Source organism: Thermobia domestica, chromosome 4 (assembly GCF_964235325.1).
Source record: "Thermobia domestica chromosome 4, izTheDome1.hap1.1, whole genome shotgun sequence".
Taxonomy (NCBI): domain Eukaryota; kingdom Metazoa; phylum Arthropoda; class Insecta; order Zygentoma; family Lepismatidae; genus Thermobia; species Thermobia domestica.
In genome coordinates, this window is record NC_137457.1 from 164189652 (window position 1) to 164198401 (window position 8750).

The window sequence follows — 8750 nt, forward strand, 5'->3', positions numbered from 1 at the left end:
GAAATTTCAAGATCTCATAAGCTTTTATTTCACAGTGTTTCTCCAGATGTTAGATGTACTAGCTGGAAGTTTTGGGTAAACACATATTTCAAATACTGTTTACAAATGTCAGATTATATTTTCAAAAGCTTTTAAAATTTAATTTTGGTAGACTCCATGATGTTCTAACACCCCATGAAGATATCTAATTACTTTAAGATGAAATTGCTACTGGTGTTCATTAACTTTCCATGACCCATTTCGGAAATTTTAGCATCTAACACGAAAACCCCTTCACTGTGTTGGTCCTCCCTTTATTTGGCAACATCTTGATAGCCGTTAGTCATATTTTAATTCAATTTCCGAATTGTAGCGTCAAGTATGCAAGCCCCACATACCTATAGTTTATTTCCAACCCAAAAAAATCAGTTCTTTACATTTTAGACACATGTATTTCCATATATCTAAAATGCAGAAATTAGGTACCGTATTGGAACCCCATTGGAGTACTCACTTACTTTTGCATAGCAAGGTAAAAACGCCAGTGGTTCTCACTTTAAGGTTGAAAACATACTATTTTGTCTCTTCTCTGAGCATCGTGAATCTGTCGGAGCTGTACCATAGTTGGAAAGACTCACTGATCCTTCCTATAATGACCATGTAGTCAGAATTCAAAAAGGAGTAGCCGTTGAAGGAAAAACAATATTTTGAAATCCTTGCACCAGTAGTCGTCACCTTAAAATCAAAATGTTCCAGTAGTAGTCAGGATTTTCTACCAGTGTTCGTCACTCAAATAACTTGACATAATTTATTCAAAAACGCACTGTGTATCAGTTTAGGGTTAAGAATACAATATAAAGTAGTAAGCTTAATAACTTTGCATCACTTTTACCACTCAAGAAAGAAAATAAAATCGTTTTTACATACTTTTTAAAGCAATTTCAGAAAGAAAAATGTTAACTGAATTTAAAAGTTAACTGTATATCACTTCCACGTTAAGAGTACAATATTAAATACTATGTTTAATAACTATACGTCACTTTAAACTCTCAAGAATGAAAATAAACGTTTGTACATACATTTTTAAAACAATCTGAGAAACAAAAGTTAACTGAATTCAAAATTTAATTATACATCACCTTAAGCTTAAGAATACACTATAAAATGCTGAGATTAATAAAAAATGAAATCTTTAAGTTTAACATCCCACGGTTATGTCGGTTAGGCTAAAGGAGACGATGATAATGAGAAATGAGTGAAATGCTGGAATGAAGAAAGTGGGAGAAAACGGGAGAACCCCGAGAAAACCCACGAGCACGGTGTTTGTCCACCACAAAGTCCACACGGCGCGAGTTGGGATCGAACCAGGGACCCCAAGCACCGGAGGTGAACGCTCTACCACTGAGCCACCGCGAACCCCTGAGATTAATAACAATGCATTACTGAAGAATGAAAACAAAAATGTCTTAGCTACCTATATTGTATTTACATGTTATTTCTCATTAACATTTTTTTTTTGATAACTAATGATCAAGTCTAGGGATGCGCAAGAAAAAAGATTTGAGATTGTCTCCTCTCGTAAAGGTGCCGCGAAAGTTATGTCTCGTCTCGAATTTCGTAATAAAAATTCTCTCTCGTCTTATCTCGTGCGCATCCCTAATCAGGTCCATAGCCAAAAACTTCATTTCGGAGGGGCTTTGATAGGGCTTTGGGATATCCGAATTTAGATATAGATAATCGATATCGACAAACTATCGAAACTTGTTCGAAATATCGAAAAATACAGCAATATCGAAATATAAACAATATCAAAAATCGAAAATATAGAAATATGAAAGAGATCAAAAATATGGATATATCGATCAAAAATGGATATATGATCTCGGAATACGATTTGGTGGAATAATGAGGGAGAAAAATAATTATTGATTAAATATTAAATTGAAAAGAAATAACAGCCTGACGCTCAAATACTTATCTATCCGGCACCCATCTTGATCCCCATAAAATATCATGAAGTGCTTGATTGATTCTAAACCCAATAATAGTAATAGTAATTTAACAATGAACACAGAATATATAATTTACGCACCTTGAAATGTAGAAATTAATGATTGTAATCCCCAGCTTTCCAATAGACCTTTGATTACTCCAAATGAAGATTCAGATATCTTGTTTCTTCTCAAGCAATAATGGGTTACAATAATCAGTTGCAGTCCAAAGCCAAGTCACTAAGTTAAGCATGAATATAAAAGAATTCATTAATTAGATGCATACAAAATCATACGCATGTAAATCCGAATCTACTTGTATTAAATTGTAAATTTAAACAAACTAAATTATACTACTTTGGAAAGCATCTCGAAATATAATGTTTTCATTCTAAAGTGAAGGAATTTTTAAAATCGGATGACCCGTTTGCGCTGTACACTCTATGCGCCCAATGTGAAATGAAAATGCAACGTTGCCATTTACCTGGATCCACAACATAAGTAAGTGAAGTTACTGTGTTTTACGCTTACATGTCGATGGCCAGCCCCCGTTTCAAATAGTAACTTCATTAACTTATGTTGTGGTTCTAGGTAAATGACAACGTTGTATTTTCATTTAAAATTGGGTGCATAAAGACTATACAGCACAAACATCTCGTCCGATTTTTTATAAAAGTGTTCACTTTAGATTGAAAACGTAATATTTCGAGATGTTTTTCCTCTTACATTTTGTTGTAACTCTGATTATAACAGAGTTACCATATGTCAGGGAACGTTTGAGACATCCTGTATACATCATAAGAAGTTCCTTTCTAAATTCTACACGGATGTGGTTTTCATTGAATGTGAGGTGGGTGATACACATTAGGCCTTTTGGGAGTACGTCACACGGACGACCGTAATTTTGTGTTCAAAATTTTTATGAACTGGTGGGATATGTGATACATATGGCCACGGGCTAGAATTTTCTCAGTATGTCAAATATGCAATCAGATTTCATGCAGCTTAATTTGGTGAAAAGCTATTGCCAATTGAACGTTACATTTACCTCTTTCTTTCAGATGTTGAACCGTGCCGTTAGCACGTGAGGAATGGATCGAAATAATCAAACAATGGGGCGGGAGGAGTATATGTGCAGTGGTTGCCGATTGCAGAGTTATCCACAATGATACTCTGTGTCACATGTTTCAATGTCACAGTAATTAACTAAATTTGAGAAGACGGGCACATTCGTGAACATACATCGTAGCAGTTCAAACTCGCGAGACCTTGTTCCTTCCCCATTTTGAACCGGTACATGAAAATGCCATTTTCTCCATGTTTGCATGCGCCGAATTTGAAAATTCCTTCACTAATCGATTTCTCTCGTCGAGTATTACAAGAATCAGTTAAAATCTTGTGGTCCTTTTTTCTTCCCCATTTTGAACCGGAACATGAAAATGAGATTTTCTCCATGTTTGCCTGCGCCGATTTTGGAAATTCCTTCACTAGTCGATTTCTCTCGTTGAGTACTACAAGAACCAGTTAAAATCTCGCGGTCTTTTTTTCTTCCCCATTTTGAACCGGTACATGAAAATATGATTTTCTGCATGTTTACAGGGGGGCGCGGTGGCTCAGTGGTAGAGCGTTCACCTCTGGTGCTTGCGGTCCCGGGTTCGATCCCAGCCCCCGCCAAGTGAACTTTGTGGTGGACAAACACCGTGCTCGTGGGTTTTCTCGGGGTTCTCCCGTTTCCTCCCACTTTCTTCATTCCACCATTTCACTCATCTTTCATCATCACCGTCTCCTTTAGCCTAACCGGCATAACCGTGGGACGTAAAACTCAAAGATTTCATTTCTTTTTTTTTTCTGCATGTTTACCTGCGCCGATTTTGAAAATTCTTTCAGTAATCTATTTTTGTCGTCGAGTACTACAAGAACCAGTTAAAATCTCGCGGGCCCTTTTTTCTTCCCCATTTTAAACCGGTACATGAAAATGCGATTTTCTTCATGTTTGCTTGCGCCGATTTTGAAAATTCCTTCACTAGTCGATTTCTCTCGTTGAGTACTACAAGAACCAGTTAAAATCTCGCAGTCGTTTTTTCTTCCCCATTTTAAACCGGTACATAAAAATGCGATTTTCTTCATGTTTGCCTGCGCCGATTTTGGAAATTCCTTCACTAGTCGATTTCTCTCGTTGAGTACTACAAGAACCAGTTAAAATCTCGCGGTCGTTTCTTCTTCCCCATTTTGAACCGGTACATGAAAATATGATTTTCTGCATGTTTACCTGCGCCGATTTTGAAAATTCTTTCAGTAATCTATTTTTGTCGTCGAGTACTACAAGAATCAGTTAAAATCTCGCGGGTGCTTTTTTCTTCCCCAAGCCAATATTTTTGTATATTTTGCATGTATTCAAGTATGGAACAAAAGTATTATATAATTCCCTTAGTAGGCTTCTCAACTTAATATTTTTCAACTTAAATTTTATTTATTTTAATTATTTATTTTCTTGTGACTCAATATTTAATTGCAATCCTTCATTGGAGAGAAGAGTGGCCATTCTCAAATATATAAATATAGTATTCTTAAAATTTATGTGTTCTCGTACTATTAGTTTCTTCCACTAGACCTGGAAATTGCAAAATTAATACCTGGAAAATTGAGGGAAATTGAGTTCCATATTTATGTATGAACACTGCTATTTACAATTTTTTTTTCCAATAGGGAGAACTGTACGAAAGGGTGTTTTGGGAATGGTATAAGAGTAGGTTTCTGGGAGTGTTGTTCGAAATGATATCTTTAAGTTTTACGTCCCACTATTATGCTGGCTAGGCTAAAGATGACGGGCTGTTGTTCGGTGGGGGTCAATGTTGCCAATTTTAGGTAAAGTCGTTAAATAAGGGGAATTCGACCTCAACGATAGCGTAGGGTGACCATAAAATTTTCAGTTAAAAACGGGACAGGTTCTTGCAACCCTAGACTTTTAGATCTACCTTTGTTCTTATCAGTGCCTTGATATCAGAGTTCCCCCTCTCTCTGTTCGTTACAGAGCGGGTACTTATGAAAAAGGAAAGACACGTTGAAGTTTGTTTAACACACAACCAACTGCTAAAACCTCTGCTGCCTTTCGAGCAGTACTGCGAACTATAGAGTATGTTTAATATAGGGAATTTCAGTTCAATTTTTGCCTCTTTGTTATTATTAATTATTAATACTTTTAAAAGGAGTAAAGGTACTGGGTTTGTTATTTACTTCTTTCATTTACACAAAACGGGACGAATACTACTTTTCTCCATCTACTGACGGGACGGCCGGAACACGCCCCTAAAACGCGACTGTCCCAGTCAAAACGGGACGTATGGTCCCCCTACGATAGCGACAAAAAATATTTTGTTCCGATTGGAGACTTTTTTGGGTGATTTTTAAATGACGATTTACCTACTTACACATTTAGCGACTTTTTGCTGCAAACAAAATGTTCATCTCTAGAGAAGCATTATTAGTTCAAAACAGTTTTTACGTTCTTTTTTTCCTGTTTGTTTGTCTTAATCAGCGCAAGTGATGAGGAGTTTGGAAATACAGCGTACTCACTACCCCACAATCCTGCATTGTTGTTACCCTTGCCATCTAACGAAGAACAACTACAAACTTGATGTCCTTTAGTTCGCAGAGTTTCCGTTGAGAGACACACGTAATACATCATTACCGATAGTAACAAGATTTGCTATAGATGCGTGAATAAAGGCGAAGAAGGTGTTTGTTATATTTGTCTTTTGAGGTCTTTTAATTATTCTGCACTTTTTCTTTTCCAAAAAATTGCTTAACGTAAGTACTGTAGTGTTAATTATTTCGGAACTATTTTGACCACAACATGAACAAAAGTACCCGAAACAACCTGAAATGATCCCTGAATTAAAGGATTGGTTGCGCCCTGTTTACAAAGATGAGAATAGAACCAGCGGCGCAAATCTGTCTTCAACATTGGGGGGGGGGGTAAGACCGTTACCATACTTTTTTGTGCCGATGTCCAAAATACTTCTGAAGTTGAAAAACAATGTTATGGAGGATCAGACTTGTCTTCTGCGTTGGGAGGCTGCAGATTTGAGGCTTATTCTGGGGGACATCTATTTTATCTCACGTTCCTTTGTAGCAATCGGAGAAAAATCATCAAATTTCTCCAAAAAAAAAAACACATTTCAAATCGGATTATTGGGGAGAAGTCCCCCTCAGTTCCAAGATTGGAGGGGACGTGTATCCGTCATCCCTCCCCCCCGGGATTTGTGCCACTGAGTAGAACATATTGTTTAGTTTACATCTACAACTTTAAAACAATGCTTATAGACAATGAATTTCTCGATTATTTCTTATAGCGACATTTCACCCAAAATTCGAGTCGTCACCTCTCGTTTCGCAAACTTATTGCCAACATTTTGGAAACTGGTTGCGGGGAGAGCTACAATGGATGAGTCAAGTTATTTCGTCGCTTCCGCTGTGAACCTAAGTACAAGATTCCAAAAGCACATTTTTTTGGTTCCAAACAATATGTCTGCTGGGTGAAAGCATAGACTGGAATGTGTTTCACTTCATTTAAAACAAAGTGTTGCCTTTCCTACCTTATCTTTAATCACATAGTAGCTTCTTTCCGAAAGTTAAAAAATGCAATTCTTCCTTTCTTAATAGTATTTATTACCCAAAGTATTACGTAAGCATTGTATGTTACTTATGTAGCTCACAGAGCCGCAGCTATGGGCGAGCAAGCAAAGCACGTGTCCCGGGCGCGTGGTTGAAGGGGCGCCTAAAAGATAGGTTATATATTAGTACTTTTCCTGGCGGTATTTAATACTTTTCATCAGAGTGCGAAATCATGAAATCAAAGTGAGAGGAGACTGGAGGAGTGGAGAGAGAGAGAGAAAGAGAAAAGAAAACGCTCGCACTTTTACACTTCAAAGTAAATTAAGTCTTATTTATTTTTTCTGTCCCCCTCCCCTAAGTTCTACTGTCAAAGTAAATAGCTAAAAACACCCCCAGGCCAGAACCGCATGTACGTTGGAAATTTGATCGAGATCGGTCGGTCGGTGCAAGAGATTAAGAAAAAATGAAATGAAACCTTTGAGTTTTACGTCCCACAGATATGCCGGTTAGGCTAAATTGAGACGCTGATGATGAGCAATGCATTAAATGGTGGAATGAAGAAAGTGGGAGGACCCCGAGAACCCACGCACACAGTGTTTGTCCACCACAAGGTTCACTTGGCGGGGCTGGGATCGAACCCGGGACCCCAAGCACCAGAGGTGAACGATCTACCACTGAGCCACCGCGCCCCCAGCCGGGAATAGAACTCGGGTGCCCCACGCCAAAGGCGTGTTCACTAACCACTTAGCCACGAGGGAGCTCATCTGTGAGGCAGTGTAACCAAAAGAAAAGAAAGAAAGAAACGCACACTGGATGTTTGCGCAACTGAGGATCAAAACATTCTCAATGGAGTATGAGAAATAGTAAACGTCAATCAAAGTGTGCTTTTGCTTATTCATTACTTCGTTAATACTTAATTCCTTCTTGAAATAGTGAAACAATACTATGAAGAAACACTAATTAAACTAATAACAATTACGTTGGAATTCTTACCACACCACGAAAGTAATATACCGTTTTTCCACCCATAGAATTTGAATCTAATACTATACTGCATTAGTCACGCCGTAACGAAAGCTGAAATACAAAAACCTGGCACTCGTAACTGTTGAAGCTGTGTTGTAGCTACCTGTATATCACGCGGCCTGCGTTGGTACTCCTCAACATAAATACGTCACAGCCCAAAGCCAGGAAACATCACAGACAGAAGACAGGGGCACAAGCAGTGCCGGACACTTCACAAACTCAAACCCACCAAAACTCAACTCAACATGACCTTCAATTACGTTCTATAAACCAAACCAATGCTAAGGCACAAACTCACCAACTTCCTATATGAAAACACAAGAAAAAAATCTTAGTTCCAAAGTGATGACATAACAATAATACTAAAAAGGTTTTAATTTTCAGTAACCTTAACATTAATTAAGTAGGGAACTTAACACAGCAAAAATAAATAAATAAAAATAAATTAAATTAAAAAATTAAAACCTGACAAGTAAGCTCTCCCTGACTACTTTTTTTTTGTTTCAATGAGGCTGTAAAATATGTCTTTAGCTTCGGAAAATATATATATTGCATTCTAAACAAGTTCTTTAAACAAAAAAAAGCTCTGTAGTAGAGCGCTTACCTCTGACGCGTTAGGTCCCTGGTTCGATTCCTGCTCCCGACATATAGGCTTTTGGTGAACACTGTAGGTGTGGTTATTCTTAAGACTTTCCAGTTTCCTTACATTTTCTTGATTCCACCATTATCATGTATCTCATCGTCACCTTCTCTTTTACATTGATGTACAATCATGGGGCGTTAAACTAAAAGCAAAAAAAACTTCTTGCAAATATCCTAGTAAAAATGAGTTTTCTAGACTACACAAGTGGCCTCGCGTAGCGTAGTCGCTAACGCTCTCGCCTTCGGTGCGAACGGTCCCGGGTTCGATCCCGGTGAGGGAACTCGGTCGAAAAAGTATCAAAAGATTTTAAGTCCAGCCATCCTGAATGAGGTTTCCTTGGGTTTTCCTCATTCACAGCAGACAAATGCCGGAGTGGTACCTAACATATAGGTCACAGGCCGTTTTCTTCCTTCCCCAATCCTTTCTTCCCTTCCTTTCAACGGATAGTGTACTCACCGAGGGAAGTCATCCCTCATACGTGACGGGCTAACAAGGCC